This window comes from Cynocephalus volans, chromosome 12, assembly GCF_027409185.1.
Source record: "Cynocephalus volans isolate mCynVol1 chromosome 12, mCynVol1.pri, whole genome shotgun sequence".
In the NCBI taxonomy this organism is placed as follows: Eukaryota; Metazoa; Chordata; class Mammalia; order Dermoptera; family Cynocephalidae; genus Cynocephalus; species Cynocephalus volans.
Window position 1 is genome coordinate 63,184,405 of NC_084471.1, and position 18,749 is coordinate 63,203,153.

Here is an 18,749-nt window from a genome sequence, read left to right on the forward strand (position 1 = left end):
AATTAAACTCTTGCGATCCACCATTATTTCTCTTGTGTTGGGGGTGAGGTGGACTCCCAAATAGGTGGCTAAAGGGGAAGATATTTGGGTCTTACTGGGGGACACTCGATTTCTCCTGGAGGCCAAGAAATTAAGGAGAGCAACAGTGTGGGCCTGTGAATCCTCACAGGAGGGGCTACAAAGAAGGAGGTCATCCACATACTGACTGTATTAACATGCTAGAGGTTGGAGGAAGTTCAGATAAGTCTTGAGCTAAGGCCTGGCCAAAGAAGTGGGGGCTATCCCGAAACCCCTGAGGTAGTACTGTCCAGGTGAGTTGTTGGGAATGACAAGTATCAGGGTCAGTCCAGGTGAAGGCAAACAGGTCTTGACAGGAAGGGTGTAAGGGGATAGAAAAAAAGGCATCTTTGAGGTCAAGTACAGAGAAGAAACGGGTTGTTGTTGTGGATAGAAGAGTATAGGGGTTAAAATGATTGGGGTTATGGGTAAAATGGCCACATTAATGGCCCTGAGGTCTTGAACTAAATGGTATGAGCCATTAGGCTTTATAACTGGAAGTATGGGTGTATAACAAGGTGAATGGGTGGGTCGTAGAAGATGAGAAGAAAGGAGTTTGTTTATAAGGGGCCTTAACCCTATTAAGTGTTTAATAATGATGGGGTATGGTGGGACATTAGGGAAAGAAGAAGAATCTTGCAGCCTCATGAAGATGGGAGGGTGATGAGTAGTGATGGAGGGTGAGGAGGTATCCCATACTATAGGATTAACTTTGTCAGGGGGAAAAGGGAGGGTAGAGGTTTCAGAGCTCAGGTCTGGGGCAGCCTGCAACAGGAGTATTGTAGCTGGAGTTAAAGTGTTCAAGGTAAGGGTAGCTTTGAATTTGGAAAGGATGTCCCACCCCAATAAGAGGGTTGGGCATTGAGGCATTATTAAAAATTTGTGTGTGAATTGGGTGTGATGTAGGGTGCAGGAAAGGGGTTGAGTGACCCGTGGGCAGTATTCTGATCCCGTGACCCCTACTATTGTGATAGAGGATGGGGTTGTTGGTCCCACGTATTCAGGAAGGGTAGAGTAAGTGGCCCCTGTATTGATGACAAAAGAGATCAGCTTACCTGCTATGAGGCAAGTTACCCTGGGCTCACATGTGGTGATCTCCATGAGGACCTTGGGCCCTGGGCATCATCGGTCCTCCTCCTGAGCAAAGCCTAGAAGGTCTGGTAGACATGGCTGTGGAGCTGAATGTTGTGGGTTAGAAACCAGGCCACTCCCTCTCTGGTGAATGGCAAGTCAACTCCCCAGTGACCTGGCTGTCTGCAGTGAGGACAAGTTCCCAGAGGAAGCCTTGGATTGGGACATGCTCATGCCCAGTGGCCCAGGCGACTGCATTTGAAGCAGTTTCCAGGTGACTTGCCTCTTGAAGCAGCAGGCTTTGGAGTACATGAGCCTCAGATGGCATTAGCCAGGAGCTGGTATTTGGCCTGATCTCTTTGTAACGATCTTTTTTCTACTCCTTCTCTCTATTGTTAAAAACCTTGAAAACAGCATTGAGGAGGTCTCATTGGGTAGTATTTGGATCATCCTCAAGTTTTTAAATTTTTTTCAAATGTCAGGAGCTGATTGAGTAATGAAATGAGAGTGTAATAGAGCCATGCCTGATGGGGTGTTTGGATCTATATGTGTGTATTTATGTAAAGCCTCAGACAGGTGGGTTAGGAATTTGCTGGGATTTTCAGTGGATCTCCGTGTGATCACTCTAAGCTTGTCATAATTGACGGGCTTGTGAGTAGCCTTTTGGAGGCCATGAAGTAGGTGTGTGATCAGGTTATCCTGGAGTTCCCAATCCCCGTGGCCGGCCTGGTAGTCCCATTTTGGGTCCGTGCGAGCGATGGCTGCGGCCCCCACAGACCTCCTGTTATTCTGGGCATGTGCCTCATCTGCCTGTTGCTGGGCCGCCATCCAGACTTATTCCCTATCTTCGGGAGAGAGAGTGGTAGTGAGAATCATAAAAATATCATGCCAGGTGAGATCATAAGATTGGGTGAGATGTTTGAATTCTTTGGTATCTGGGTCAATTTGAAAAGATCCTAAACGTTTTTTGATCTGGGAGAGACTGGAAAGAGAAAAGGAAATGTGTATCTGGATAATTCCCTCCACCCCAGCCACTTCACAGAGGGGATATAAAGGAACCAGAGCTGAGGTGGGGTTGTTACCTGAGGAAGGGAAGAAGGGGAGGAGTTGGGCTGAGGACTAGCATCTGGAGGCCAGGTGTGGGGAAGAGAGGGAAAAGGTGGAGGTGCTGGTGAAGGATCTGGAGCGTAAGGAGGTGGTCAGGATGCAGAATGATCTGATGGGTCAAAAGATTGATCTGAGTCCAGAGGGGGAGGTTGGGCACAAGCTAGGAGAATTTGAGACATAGGACAGTTTTGGCAGAGAGAAGGATGTGATTGGAGATGAAGGAAAGCTTGCACATAGGGAATTTCTCCAACTTTGCCAATTTGGTGACAAAAGTGGCCTAAATCTGTAAGAATATCTAAATCGAGAATGCCATCTTCTGGCCACTGGGATCCACTGTCTAGTTTGTATTTAGGCCAAACCTGATTGCGGTAGAGAATGAGACGTTTGCACTTAATGTCTCCCTGGAGGCCAAGAGGTTGTAAATTGGCCAGGAGACAGCTTAAGGGCATACAGTGTGACAGTTTGGATCATAAGGATCCCATGTAGAGGATGAGGAAGTAATCCTAGTAGGAGGAGGGTGACAACAAAGTCTCCCTGGAAGCTGAGAGATCGTAAACTGCCTAGGAAATAGCCCAAAGGTGTACAACATGGAGGTTTAGATTGTGAGGATCCCATTTAGAGGGTGAGAAAGGGCAGTCAGTCCTGGTAGAAGAAGCGTGCCAACAAAGAGCGTCCTCTCTGTTGTCCACTTTCTTTTCAAGAGAAAAAAAAGCCACCAAGCAGCTAATGATGAAAGGAAGAGTCCACACCAGTTGACAATCCACCGGGAGAGCCCGTTTATTAGGCAGCACACACACACATATATAGGGCTTTAAGGGGAAAGCTGATTGGCTTAAAATACAATCCCTACTTAGCATACCTCATGGGGTTTGGGGGGGAGCTGATTGGTGTGTAATTCGTGCCGGCGGGAAGGAGAATACGAAGAGAAGGGCAACCAGCACCATGATGGGGTGTGGCCGAGAAGGGCTTATGTGATCGGGGTGTGATCCCTTGGGGCATTTGTGTCCCTACATTCCTCCCTTTCTCTTGTTTTAGGAAAGGGGACGTTGAAGTCATCGAGCTACTTCCTGCTGAACTGGGGCATTGTGGGGGGGGCAAAGGGAGGAAGGTACATAAATACCCATTATGAAACCCCAGAGGAGGGTGGAGAAACAAGTAATTTCAAAAGGGGAAAAGTCCATAAACGTTCCTTGAAGCCACAAGTCGAATATGCACCGGTTCCATTGTTCGTAGTTGGAGACTGGAGGGAGCAGCCAGGCGTCGGTGGCGAGGGCGTGTAGGAATGCATTCCCTCTGTAAGGTGGTGTCTCTTCAGCATCGGCTGAGGCGCTTACGAGATGAGGCAGGGGGTTCATCGGTACCTAGAAGCTGGTAGTTTCTAAGCAAAAGCTGGTTAAAGGCCTGATTAGAGATTTTTCCCACTTGGGCTTGAAGAAACCTAATGACACAGGGCAAGAAAAGGCAGGTTATGAGGATAATGATTAGAGGTCCCAAAATGGGCCAAATCCAAGTTAGGACAGGGCTTAAGATAAAGGAGGAAAAGGGGTTAGAACTGGATGTGGTTCGTAGGCTGGAAGCCAAGTCGGTGAGTTTGATGATGTTTGTTTCTACTAGACCAGATTCATTGATATAATAACAGCATTCTTCCCTAAGGAAGATGCAAGTACCTCCTTTTTCTGCAGTGAGGAGGTCTAGTGCTCTGCGGTTTTGGAGGGTGACCTGAGCTAAAGAGGTGATTTGTCTCTGTAGAGAGGAAAGAGATTCGGCAGTAGACATGACTTCAAAAGGGGAAAGATTGGAGGGCTTTTTGGGAGAGCTCGGGTCTTGAGTAGAGCGAGAGGTAGAAGACAGACCCAATCAAGGTGTAATTCCAGAGATAATTTAGTTAGTATGTCTTTTAAGGTTCTGTTGGTTCTTTCTACCTTTCCAGATGCCTGAGGTCGGTAAGGGCAATGTAGGTGCCAGGGGAGAGAGAGTGACTGGGAGAGTTTTTGTACTATCTGGGTGATAAATTCAGGTCCATTGTCAGATTGAATGGAAGTAGGCATCCCAAATCGTGGGATGATTTGGGAAAGGAGAGTCTGGGCTACGGTGGAGGCCTTTTTATTGGATGTTGGGAATGCCTCCACCCATCCTGAAAAGGTATCAACAAACACCAAGAGGTATTTGAGGCACCGGACAGAAGGCATGTGTGTAAAATCGACTTGCCAGTTGGCTGTGGGTGTGATACCTCTGGCCTGGTGGGAGGGGTATGGCCCAGGTTTGAGAGGGGTGTTAGGATTGGTACGCTGGCAGATTGTGCATGAGGAGAAAATTTTTTGCCAGATGGCTTTGTCAGATGGTGTGATTGAGAAGAAGGCCTGTAAAAACTGGGATAAAGCTTGGGGGCTAGAGTGAAACAGGTCATGGAGCAAGCGAAAGAGAGAGGACTTATCATCATTAGGCGGTTGGGGCTGAGAGGGTGTCTGTGAACCCTGGGGGCTGTAAGGAAGAATGGGAAGTTGGTTTTGTGTCTGTGGGTGCCGTGCCGCAGTGTGTGTGGCGAGGTCAGCCTTACAATTCCCGCGAGTGATTGGGGAATCGTCCCTCTGGTGGGATCTGCAATGAATGACTCCTAATTTACAAGGTAAATGGGATGCCTCGATTAATGTGGAGATTAAAGCTGAGTTGGTGATTGTGTTACCCTTGGTGTTAAGCAGACCGCGTTCTTTCCATATGGCGGCATGAGAGAGAAGTATATGAAAGACATATTTGGAGTCCGTGTATAAGTTAAGAGTTTTCCCTTCAGCTAAAACGCAGGCTCGCGTGGCAGCGATAAGTTCAGCCTGCTGGTTGGTAGTACCCTTGGGTAAAGGCTGGCCCTCTATAACTGAATCAAGGGAGACTATGGCATACCCTGCTTACATAATGAGTGTTTCCTTCCTTGAATGAGGATCCATCCATGAACCATGCGAGATCAGCATGAGACAGGGGCCCCTCAGTGATGGAAGAGCGGTAAGGTATGAAATTCTGAAGGCTTTCTACGCAGCTGTGCAAAGGCATGTTGGGGGAATCTGGTATAGGCAGTAGAGTAGCCGGGTTTAGGGGTGGGCAGGTATTGAAGGATAGGGCAGGATTTTCCAGAAACGAGGATAGGAGGGTTAGAATTCTGGAAGGTGGGAGGGAGTGGAGAGCCTTATAGGTAAGGAGGTCTTTAAGGTGATGTGGTGAGAGAATGGTAAGAGGTGCCCCAAATGTTAATTTGGATGCCTCCTTATGCAGTAACTGCCCCGCTGCTAGGGCTCTTAGACAGGGTGCCCAGCCTTGTACAGTGGGGTCTAACTGTTTTGATAGGTATGCTACAGGGGCAAAGGAGGGGCCATAATTCTGTCCTAGGATGCCTAGAGCTTGTCCCACATTTTCATGAACATAGAGGAAAAAGGGTTTAGTTAGATCAGGGAGATGAAGTGCAGGGGCCGTTAGAAGGGCCTGCCGAAGCTGCCCCGAGAAAAGGGCGCTGAGGTGAGGAGAGTAAAGGTTCTTCAGGAGGACCCTTACTCATTATAGAGAGGTCGGGCTAGCAAAGAGAAATTGGGGATCCATGCTCTGAAATATCCGGCTAGACCCAGGAAAGATAGGATTTCTGTTTTGGTTTTCGGGATGGGCAGGTCAGTAAGAAGCTGTTTCCTATCCAGGGTGATTTCCTTCCTTCCCGGGGAGAGGAGAAAACCAAGGTAGGTTACAGACGACAAGGAGATTTGGGCCTTGGCAGGGGACACTTGATATCCCTTACCCGCTAGGAAGTTAAGCAAATGGGCAGTGTCAGCTTGGGATTGTTCCCTTGAAGGACTGCATAGAAGGAGATCGTCCACATATTGTAATAAGGTGGACTCTGGATGGTTTAAGTGAAAAGATTTGAGGTCCTGTGCTAGGGTCTGCCCGAAAATATGAGGGCTATCCCGAAATCCCTGTGGCAGGACCGTCCAAGTGAGTTGTTCGGAGTGGCGGGAATGGGGGTCGGTCTATGTGAAGGCAAAAATGTCCTGAGTGCCGGTTTCCAGGGGTATGGAAAAGAAGGCATCCTTTAAGTCCAAAACCGAGAAATGAGTAGAGGTCGCTGGGACCTTGGAAAGAAGAGTGTATGGATTTGATACAAGGGGATGAATGGGAATGACAGCAGCATTAACAAGACGGAGATCTTGGACGAGACGAAAGGCGCCATTAGGTTTTTTTACAGTGAGTATGGGAGTATTGAAAGGGGAGCGAGTGGGACGGAGATACCCCTTTTTTAATAGGTCCTGAATGATGGGGCTTAACCCGAGGAGGGCTGCTGTGGTTAATGGATACTGAGCCTGGCAAATATATTTGGAGGGGTCTTTTAGTTTTATGTGTATGGGGGAACACTGGGTCAGAGCAGGGCTGGCAGTGTCCCAAACTGTGGGGTTAACAGGGTGCGTCAGGATGGGTAAGGACCTTTTTGGAGGGGTGGAATTAGTAGGATCTTGGGCCTGAACTAGCGCTAGGAGGAAGGAAATGGGGGAAGAGGAAGAGGACAGGGGCAAGGTAACGGAGACTTGAAGCCGTGATAGAATGTCCCGTCCCAACAAGGGGACGGGGCATTGTGGCATGACTGGAAAGGAATGGGAGAAAACGGATTGAGTGCCTTGAAGGCAGCAGGTTAAAAGAGGGGTTTTTTGGGGAAATATTTGTTTACCTCCTACCCCGACTATAGGAGAGCTGCTGGAAGTGGTGGGGCCTTTATATTCCCTTAAGACCAAAAAGGTGGCTCCAGTGTCCAGGAGGAAAGATATTGGGTGGCCGTCCACAACCATGGATACCCTGGGCTCCTGCTTTGTTATAGAGATGGTCGGGAAGGGCCCAAGGCTCCGTCAGTCCTCCTAAGCGAGGCCCACCATAGGTGGTGTCCACGGTTCGGGGAACTGTGGGGCAGTTGGTCCCTCACCCCTTCGGGCGAGGGGGCAATCAGATCCCCAATGTCCCTTCTTTTTGCATTTTGGACAAGGAGTGGTGGGTGGCCTGGGGATGGGGCAAGCCTTGGCCCAATGTCCTTCCCTCCCACATTTAAAGCAGGCTCCAGGTGGAGGCTTAGAGGTGGAGGCTGTGGGAGGGCGCCCAGGGGGTTTGATAAGCTGGGCCAACATCTGGAAGTTGGAGTGGTCGGCCTTTTGTTTTCGACGTTCCTTTTCCTCCTCTCGATTATGAAAGACTTTGAAGGCCACTGACAGGATTTCGGTCTGAGGGGTTGCAGGACCCTGCTCTAATTTTTTAAGTTTAGTTTTAATGTCGGGGTAGGATTGGGCCAGAGAATAAGTCATAAGGACATGCCGGCCATGTTCTGAGTTGGGGTCTAAGTTAGTGTATTGTTGAAAGGCCTGAGTTAATCTATTGAGGAACTCGGAGGGAGTTTCCTCCTTTTTTTGGACAATTTCTTGAATTTTTTGGAAATTGACGACCTTGCGAGCCGATTTTTTGAGGCCAATTATTAAGCAAGAGGCAAAACGGTCTCAAGCCTGGATTCCCTGGGCTTTGTTATAATCCCAATTAGGTTCCTGTTCTGGGACTGCTTGGGGGCCTGGCGGGTGATCTGGATTGGTACGATGGGTGTCAGTGGCATGGGTTTGGGCTGTATCCAAGACCCTGCAGCATTCCTCAGGGAGTAGGGTATTGGCTAGGAGCATGAAGATGTCATGATGTGTGAGGCTGTAGGCCTGCAGGATCCATTGGAATTCTTTAATGTAGGTGGTAGGGTTGGTAGAGAAAGAGCCTAGTCTTTTTTCTAATTCTGTAAGGTCAGCTAAGGAAAAGGGAACATGGACCCTAACTACTCCTTCAGCCCCAGCTACCTCACGTAGTGGGGCGATTGTTGAAGGGGCGGGGGGAGGACCTCAGGAACGGGTGAAAGGGGGGCTTAGTGGGTCAGGGGTAGGTGAGGGTAAAGACGGGGGAGTGGATGGTGCTGGAGGTGCAGAAGGTGATGCGGATGACGGGGGAAGAGGAGCGGACGCTGGAGGCACTGGGGGAGGAGGAGGTCGGTAGGGTGGGGGTTCATCAGCAGGGTCGAAGGTGGAAGGATCGAGGGGTGACTGTGAAGAGAGTTTACAGGCTAAAAGGACTTGAGAGGGAGCACAGGAGGAGCAGAGGGCGGGGTTCTGAGCCAAGAGGCAAAAAGCCTTGATGTAGGGGATCTCCTTCCATTTTTTTAGGCGCTGGCAGTAGTTAAAGAGGTCTCGTAGAATGTTAGGATCTAGCCAATCCTGTGTGCAGAATTTGGTGAGGAGTTTGGGCTTAATATCTGGCCTGAGGGAAAGATTGGTGAGGTTTTTCAGAAGGCATTGAAGTGGAGAGTCCTCTAGGGAGGAGGAGGAAGCGCCCATTCTGGTCTCTTAATGGGAATTTTAGACAGAAATTGGACAGAGATTAGTGATAAGACAGATCCTTCAGCCGGTTGGGAAAAGCGGGATCCTAGAGGGCGTCCCCAGTAGGTCACGTCAGTCCCGGCAGGTTCAGGTACGAACCAGGAGGAGAGAAGGGAGGTGTGGGTCGTCACCCAGACCTTCACTTCTCTAGGGCAAAAGCCTGGTGCCTGAAGGAAACCTAGCGCTAGGAATTTCTGGTCGGGTCCTGGACCCGGGAAGTGGAGAGAGGCGGAAATCGGACAGAGATTAGAAGAGAGTCGTGGACAAGAGGGTGAAAGAGAGAAGGAGAGAACAGAATGGGGCTTTTAACCTCCAAAAATGAAAGTAAAAGTTTACCAGGGCTTTGGAACCTGTTATAGTTTGGGAATTTATGGTGGTCGTGAAGACCGTGGTGGGGTAGGTATGGGTGTTAGGGGCTACCGGACGATCTAGACTCCCTGTGGTAGCCTGAAAAGGGCCGGTGCCCTTTAGAAAAGGGGGCTTACCTAATGATGAGCCGGTGGTGAGTGGAAGAAGCGAGCGCCGAAAACAGTGGACGAGGGTGGACCGTCAATGGTGAGCGGTGGAAGGGAGGCCGGTCCTGGCGGGACGGAGTTCCCGAGGGGCGACTTGGAAAGTGCTGCCGCTGCGATTTGAAAAGTGTTACAGCTCAAGGGAGCCCTGAGGGGCGACTTGGAAGATGTTGCTGCTGCGATCCGAAAAGTGTCGCCGCTCGAGAGAAGCTCCATCCCGGGTTTCCGCACCAAATGAAAGAACAAGTTGACACCAGTTGACGATCCACCGGGAGAGCCCGTTTATTAGGCAGCACACACACACATATATAGGGCTTTAAGGGGAAAGCTGATTGGCTTAAAATACAATCCCTACTTAGCATACCGCATGGGGTTTGGGGGGGAGCTGATTGGTGTGTAATTCGTGCCGGCGGGAAGGAGAATACGGAAGAGAAGGGCAACCAGCGCCATGATGGGGTGTGGCCGAGAAGGGCTTATGTGATCGGGGTGTGATCCCTTGGGGCATTTGGGTCCCTACAAATGAAGTGTCCTTCAATAGCTGGGGGACACAAGAAGAGTTCCCTCAGCCAGGTACCTGGGCTTTATAGAGAGCAAAGTCGTAGAGAGTAGTCGGGGGAACTGCTGAAATAGGCAGGACAGACCCACTGACTCACCCCGAATTGAGGCCGGTGTTGGATGCATCGGTCTGAAACGGCAAAAGGAGAAAGTCCCAAAGGTACCCAGTTCGGCAAGTCCGGGAAGGGTGGCCAGGAGCCAATCAACTCAAGAGGGGATCGGCCGACAGTCTGGCCAAGATCCTTCCTGGGTTTTGGCACCAAAATGAAAGAAAATGAGCCGAGATGCTGGGTACCGTTCAAGCTTTATTAAAGAAAGAAATCTGCCGGGCTGTGCTCAAAATGGAGGCCAGCAGCTAACCTAGGGCAGTGGGAGCTTATATTGGTATGTCAGCGCCAAGAGCTGGGTGATGTAATTCCGGGGAGGGGATTGAGTTAGGTCATGGGAATGGAGAGTTCTGCGTGTGCAGGAACGCCAAAAGTTTCGTTTTCTCCGAAACCACGAGGCTTCTTATAAAAGAGAATGGGGAGAGGAGGGGAGGAGGTGGACAGTGACATTTTGTACTTAGGCTTGTCTAAGATGGCGCTGGTTATGGTGCAGATCCATTAGCAACCACATCACAAACAAAGCATGAAGAAGACATTCATGCCATTAGAGGTTACCAGACTACAGAAAACCATATACATAGAGGGGAAGCCCTGCTAGAGATCAGACATTCTTTCAAATAACAACTGGGCTCCTGGCTCTGCAGCTTGGAAAATGCTTACAGAGAAAATTACTGGATTTTTTTCTCATTTCAAATATAACAACTGTAGGAATTTTGAAAATATAGAAAAGTTCAGAGAAAATAAGAAATTGCCCACAATCTCATCTCTGTATCAACATTTTGAACATGTACCAAGTACAAGGAATCATGCTAAAGCTAATAAAGACAAATAAGAAAAAGAAAAGAAAACCTGCCATAGGAAACTAACACTATGTAATATAATAAATTCTATAAAAGAGATTTTAAAATGTGCTGTAATATAGAGCAAAAATTACAAGTAGTAGGATAATACCCATAGTATGATTACATTTACATATGTAATTTATATGCATGTTTAAAACATGCAAAATTGTAACGTGTCACAGAATAAAATCACATCCAATTTACCTGAAGATCTCAATTGGCTTTATTGTGATTCTAGAATCAGGCAACACGTTTTTCTGCAAAGTAGAATAAGTGTTCCAATGAGCCAAGCAGAGAAGTTTGGTTTTAAAGACAGAAAAAGGGCTGAAAGGGGAGGGAGGAGGGAGGGAGGTTTTGGTGATGGGGAGCAATAATCAGCCACAATGTATATCGACAAAATAAAAATTTTTAAAAAATTAAAAATTAAAAAAAAAACAAAATTTAATTAAATTTAATTAAATTTAAGAAAAAAGAAAGAAAGAAAAAGGGCTGAAGAAAGCAGAGATAACAAAAGAATGGGTTGGTCATTTCAAAGTTACTCTTTTTGTAAGGTGGGGACAGGAAGACCCAAACAACAGGAAAATAACTGACTAGTTAACATCAGATTACTTCAGGCTATCTCTTTTGTATAAGGTTTAAAACAAAGGGGCCCTCATTATCATACCTATTGAAGATTTAAACTTGGCTATTATCTCTCCCTCCTGATTTCTGGGAAGGTCAGATAACTACTCAGTTTTGCTTTGGTGACTAGAAATTTAGCAGGGGTGACTCCATTTTGCTCTTCAGTCTGATCTGTTGGGGCCTATAGGAGCTTAGTCCAAAACAATGGCTTCTTATAATTTTATTTAACACACGTATTGCTTACGAAAATATACGTATGTATAAAAGTAAACAGATATGACTGGGAATCACAAATGCCAAATTCAGGAAAGTGATTACCTTCAAGAAGATAGAAAGGACAACAGGGGTCCGTCCCTTGGAAAGCACAAAACTGCCAAAACCAGGGTAGGAGGAAAAGGCTTTATTACTTGCAAGTAAGGAGAACACTGGGGATAGCTCCCAAAGCAGTATCTCCCCGAACATGGAAAAGGGGTCATCTTATACAGCCAAAGTTCCTGCCTAACTTCCTGCTTACATTGAGGTCCTCTCATCTAAATGAAGGATACGAGCTTGTTCAATTTGGATTGGTTGACTATAGGACATAGTTCACTGGTCAGTTCTGAAGCCAAATTTGCATATGAACCCGGGAAAGAATGTGACCTTTGGGCAACCAAACAGGATCCCAGGAAGTTGTCACACGGATTAAACCTTGAGCCCTCATCTAGTACAGGTTATAGTCCATAGGTAGCAAATTGAGACTTCCCTGTCGTGGTTGACACATGACATAAAACAGGGATAGGTAGATATGGAAGTCCCAGCTCCTCCTTGGGCAGAGATTTTAGCATTAAAATGAGGCAAGTTCATCTCTAGGGCCCGTATTTCAGTTTCCGCTGGTATATTTGAGGACAGTTGAGTATTTTGTGGTTCATGACTTCCTGCGACCTTCTACAATAACAAAACCTCAGAACGAAGGGTTATGACTGGTTCAATTCCTGCTTCAAACTTTTTAGAGGCAGTGAGTGAAAGAAAGCGAGCCGAGATGCCGGGTAACAATCAAGCTTTATTAAAGGAAAAGAATCTACCAGGCTGTGCTCAAAGAGGAGGGCAGTCTGGGGTTGCCCTCGAGATGGAGGACAGCACCAGGTGTGGGGGTAACAGAGCTTATATAGGGTGCCAAGGGCTGGCTGATATAATCAAGGAGGGGCATTATGCTAATGCGGAAGCTATGCGACCAGGGTGGAGAATTGCACCTTTGCAGCAGCAAAAGGGTTTCTGTTTTGCAGAAATCATGAGGCTTCTGTAAAGGGAAGGGGGAAGGAGTTGGTACTGGAGTGGAAGACAAGGCTGACGGCTATTTTGTGCTTATCATGTGCACAATGGTGCCAGGCACATCCAAGATCCATCAGTGAGCACCTGGGCATTTAGGAGACCCTGGAACCTGGGTTACAAAGGGGTTTACAAGGACCTTTATCTGTACCTGAAAAAATATGGAAAATGTAAAGATTTGTCAAATCCGGGCAATGGGTACAAGGATGCTTGTTATTTTATTCTCTGATTTTTTTTTTTTAACAAGAGATACAGGAAGACCTAACTCTGTCTGGAAGAAGAGTGAAGCCTTCACAAAACAAAATGAATTGGAAGACACTGGAAAATGGCATTTCAGGTATTGTGAACAGAATGTACAAAGTCACAGAAGCATGGGAGAACACCAGGCACCTAAAGACTGTTTTATATAACTAAAGTGCAAGCTTCAGGTAAACAGACAGAAGATAAAAGAGTCTGGCAAGGACCCTGTCAGGAACCAACTCTAGGAGCCTTTGAGGAATCTTGAACAGTATCTTACAGATACTCATATAACAATGAAAAAGATAGAGCAAGACTGGAATGGGGGGGACCTGTTAGTAGTCTATTGCAACAATCTAAGTTAGACAAGGTAAGAGTCTGAATTCAGGCAGTGGTAATAGGACTGTAGAGGAGAAAGCATATTCTAGAGACATTAGAACCAGAATGGACAGGGCTTATTGACAACTTTGATGTGGGAGTTTGGCAAAGGAAGAAGTCTCAGACTGACTACCAGGTTCCTATCTTGGGCAACTGATTGATAGTGGTTATGCAAGTAAACAAGATCAGAAAAACAGGAGGGACCTCCTGTTGACTCACAGCCCACTGAAATCTGCCTTCTGCCCCAACCATTCCATAAAACAGATCTGGCTAAGATCATCAGTGACTTCCTGATTGCCAAATCTAACAAGCTCTTTTCAGTCTTCATCTTAATTGACCATATTCACCCATTCACAACTCTCTCTCCTCCCTCGGCTCCTGCGAAATCACTCTATCCTAGCTCTTCTTCTGCTTCTATTACTATTCATTCTCAGTGTCCTTTGCTGGCTTCTTTTCCTCCACCCAACTCTTAAAGCCAATATCCTTAAGAGTTCTATCTTGGCCATCTCTTCTCACTGTACACACCCTCCTTGTTTGGTGACCTCAGTTGTCCACCCTGGCATTAGTGCTAATGACTTGCAAATCTCTGATTTCAGCCCAGGTCTCTCTCTTGAGATCTAGCCCCTTAATGTCCAACTGCCTGCTGGACATCTGCCACCTGGGTTCATCCATTCTTTCCATAAACATAGAGTCCCCACTACATGCTTTGGCCCTGTATTAGTTACTGGAAATAATAGAGGTAAGTAAAGTAGACATGATATTTGAACTCTTAGAACTTACAGTCTTAGGGAAAATAGACATTAAACGTACATTCCCACAAATAAATATACACACTCTAAATATATTGTTGCACGGGTGCACACTGTGTTGAGGGCTATAAAAGAAAAGCATAGGGGAGAGGGAGGAAGAAGAAAGAACTGAAAAAAAAGAAAGAAAAGCACAAGGTGCTGGAGTGCTTCTGGTCAAGATGGTGGAAGAGACGGTCCCCAGCATCACTCTCTCCCACAAATCAACCAATGTATAACTATTAAAAAGCAACAACAGCCAAGCCGGGGCCACTAGAGCTCAGGGGAAGAGGAAGAGAGACCTACAGAGTTCAGGAAGGCAGGAGAAGCCATGATGAGAGAAAGAAAGGATCACTTACACCATTTTAAGCCCCGGACACTTTAAGGCTGGAGCTGGTGAGCACAAAGAGCAAGAGTTGGCAAAAGCCACTGCTGTGCCCTTCCTATGAAGTTGCTTGGAGGCAGCAGGGGAGAAGAGGGCCTTGGTGGCCCCCAGCACAGCTAGACCGCTAACAGGGTTCCTGTGGACCCACACAGGAGCAAGGAGTCACAACAACTGAAAAAATAAGCCACTCAGTGGCCAGTGGGTCATCACAAGGGACCAGTGCATGGCCGAGCCTGCCCTGCCCCATGGCTAGTGTTTGGAGTGCAGGTGGTAGGGGAGACAGGCCCACCAGGGGAACATTGGGGCACAGCAAGGACGGCCAATCTGCCCTACAATCAGTGCAGGCCCATTCTGTGTAGACTGATCAGGAATATAGAACTGCAGGGTGAGCAGTTTGCTGAAAAAACTCAGGCCCAGACCCGAGTTTCCACACATCCCAGGTGTACCGGATCTCAAGAGACCCAGAAGTATCTATAAAGTCAAACATTAAAACCTGAGCTGCACAAAAAGCCTTTCCCAGGAGATCAGCAGTAAAGCACCAGTTTAGCTCAACCACAGGACTCAAGCGCTGGTCCTTATAGGAAATTCCCCATTTTAGAAGTAAGCAAAAGACAACAAATTATTTCCAGTGCAGAGTTTAAGTGGTGGGAACAGCGAATAATCCAACACAGTACTGAAAGAAAAAACAAAATACCCACAGAGCAGAGACAAAGTTTGATATTAACTAGTAAAGGTCTCACTTCACCGAAGAACACATATAAAACCTAGAAGGACTAAAGCCAGGGATGGGGGAGGGCTGGGGGCTTCAGCCATGTCCCCTGACACCCGCAACCAGCCCAGCGATGACCAACAAACCACCACAGGAAACACCCCAGGTTCCCAAGCCAGGGCAGTGTGGGGCTGAGGGCTTCAGCCACACCCCCCTGACATCTGCATTAAGCCCAGCAACAAAGCCACCACTGGAACCCCCCTGGTATACCCTGCAGGAATGAGGGGGATGCCACAGGCTTCAACCACGCCCCCCTTCCTCCTTCTTCCACCCTATTTCCTTCCCCCTTTCCCTCTCCCCCTCCCACCCAAATGCTCCACAACAACATCTTAGAATGTAAAAACAGATGGAGCCAGGGACCAACCCCTCCTCCTGCAACCACACACACCACTGCTGCCATGAGGCCCACCCAGGGTCCTGAGGCCTGAATCCAGGGACCAATCCTTCCTCCTGCAACCAGGCAAGGAGCACACCAAAAACACTGCTTCCATGTGGGTGGTCCACCACATCCACCACAATAGCCACGGCTGCCACAAAAGCGGCTAGATGCTACAATCACCATGCAGATGGCCCACCAGCCCTCAAGTGTATTGATACAAGGAGAGTCACCAGCAGAGACCAAAGAAAAGAAGAGGACATCTCTCTCCCCAAAGCCCGTTCCAGAGTGATAGAAGAAGCATCTACGCTATGATAATAGTGGGGGACTTGAACACACTTCTCTCAGCACTGGACATCTAGGCAACAAATCAACAGAGTAACTGTCACTCTTTCAGAGGGAGAGAAGTCTGGGGTTATCAGAGGTGGGAGGGGGGAAGGAGTGAAGAATGCGGAGAGATCCAATAAGGGACATATAGAATAAGTACGATTTGTAATAATGTATATGCTAATAATATTGATTTGATCAACATACATAAAAGTTGAGCCCCAAAAATATGTATAATAAATTATGATTCAATAAAAAATAAAAATTACAAAAATAAAAAGCATAGGGTGCTCATGGGCTATCACAGCACTACGTCAGACCCAACACGTTCAAAACTGAAATAATGATGATTCACTGCAATCTGATCCTCCTCCTTATTTTCATGTTATTTCCTATCTGTACATGTATTCAACAAATACTCAACAAATTTAATAAGTATGTACTAGGTGCCAGACAACCCTCTTCCATCCAGTTGCCCAAGTCTGAAACCTTCCTCATCCCTATGTCCAATCAATATTAATTTCACCTCCTTAAGTCATTATTATATCCATCCCATCCCTTCCATATCCATTTTACTGCTTTAGTTCAGGCCATGAGTATTTCTCACCTAGATTCCAGAAACAGTCTCCTAGGATTGCTGCACCTCTGGTTGCCCTCTTCCCTGTTATATGTCCTCCACAGGGCTCCAGAGTTTATTTCTAAATCACAGCTCTGATTATGCTTCTCCCCTACTTAAAAACCTTTCATGGTTCCCCATTGTATTCAGACAAATCCAAATTCCTGTAAAGGAACAAGGCTCGATGTAGTATTCTGATATGAATCTGCCAATCCTTTATTTCAAGCAGTCTGCGAGAAGAAAACTGGACCCAAAGAGTATGTAGCTTCATGACTAACAAGGGAACCTATACAATAGGTATATTACTAGGTTGCTTATCAAAAGTCTGGTAGGTTAATTTATAGCTTAGGTTAAAAAAAAATTAAATTTCCTATACCATACTCATTACAGAGATTAAAGAACAACTGCAAAGTTCTATGACACATGCTTTATCAGCTTTGTGGTCATCACCTGCTTTGTTGTTAAAGGATATATTCCTGTGAGATTAAATTAAAACTTTGGCATTAAACAAATATGATGGCACTTTCTGCTACTTTTCAGTAGTTTAAAATAAAAAGAGCCAGAACCTATCATATTTAAATTGAAATATGACCATGGCCCCACCTAGTCTCCCTTTGTTTATTATTGTGTCAACAAAACATATTCTTGTGTCAACAAAACATATTCTCTAATCTTCTCTTCCTTATTTTACTGAAAAGGAAAATACCTAGCATAGAAGTACTTCAAGTTTTCAAACAACTGCTTTGTTTCAACAAGACTTTTACTCTCAAGGCTTCTCATCAAATATTGATGTATGATCAGTATTTCATTTTCATTTTAACCAAAGCTGAATAAAAGTGGAAGATGAAAATTTTTACTCCCACACTCCTTGTCTTGGCATGCAATGCTCTGGCCATGGCTTGCCTCTTAGACCCATCTCTCACTATGCCTTGCCTTGAAGTCTCAGCTCTGTCCATATGAAACTATTGGCAGTTTCCTGAAATGCCATGCCATTTACACTTTCGTGACTGTGTTTTTTGTACCAATTTTATCTAAATCTTAAGGAACATCCTGATGCCAATAGACAGCTGGGTTAAAAATGTATCTATAGCCCTTTATTACACTTTTTTGTCTATTGCCCCTACTAGACTATCTCTTTCTCAGAAGTAGATACAGAAAGCATGTCATTAAATTTTTTCTCCCTAGAGCCCACCTATGTGCCTAACACATATGTTCATTAACTATTTGTGGAATAAATGCATGAATTAAAGAATGACTGAATGAACCATACCTTTACAGAATGGATGCAGATATAGACACAGAATAGATCCTTTTAAATTCTAAAAACATCCAGAATAACCATAGGAGTTGAACTAGAAGGGAAGCCCATGAGGTAGGTGATAGATCTTGGACGTGACCAGCGCCATTTTTGCACACAATAAGCACAAAATAATCACCATCCCCTCCCTTTGTAAGAAACCTCATGATTTCTGAGTAACAGAAACCCTTTTTGCTTCCACAAGGGCACTATTCTCCACCCTGGTCACATAGCTTCCACATTAGCATAATGCCCCTGCTTGATTGTATCAGCCAGCCCTTAGCACCCTATATAAGCTCTCCCACCCCTACACCTGATGCTTTCCTCTATTTTGAAGGCAGCCCTGGCTGCCCTCCTTTTGAGTGCAGCCCAGCAGATTCTTTTCCTTTAATAAAGCCTGATCAGTACCCGGCGTCTCGGCTCACTTTCTTTCAGTAGGTGTCTAAGTCTGCAAAGAACTTGGGGTGAGAGACTTGGGGCTGATAGATACACCCAAAAAGACTAAAGAAGATGGCAGAGCCAGGCAGTATAAGGCCTAAAGGAGAAAAGGGTTTTGCGCCTAAGTGGATGAAATTACGAGAGGAAACAAACTGAATGGCAATACTGCCTCCCAGTGGCATCTGGCCTCTATGCCAGAGCATTTTTAAGGAATAACAGCTTTCTCACATTGGGTAGTTCTAAACTATGGACTATGAATTTCAGACACTCCTTAGTTTATCTCATTTAACCCTCACAATAACCCCCTGTAGCATGTAATTTAGGGGTTAAATGCACACACTCTGAAGCCATGCTGTCTGATTCTCCACTTAATGTTTCGCCCACTTACTAGCTGTCTGACCTTCAACTTAAGTTCTCTGCATATTTCCCGACCTGTAAAATAGATATTAGTACCTACCACATAGAGTTCTTACAAAGATTAAATTATTAAATTCTTAAAACAGTACTTGATGTCATGGCAAAAGCTACATAAATGTTGGCTATTATTA

General features: G+C 46.2%; 1 pseudogene; it reads right to left on the bottom strand.

Moving 5' to 3' along the window:
- LOC134391669 (cyclin-K-like) overlaps positions 1–18,749 on the bottom strand; it is a 41,901-nt pseudogene that overhangs the window by 22,422 nt on the left and 730 nt on the right.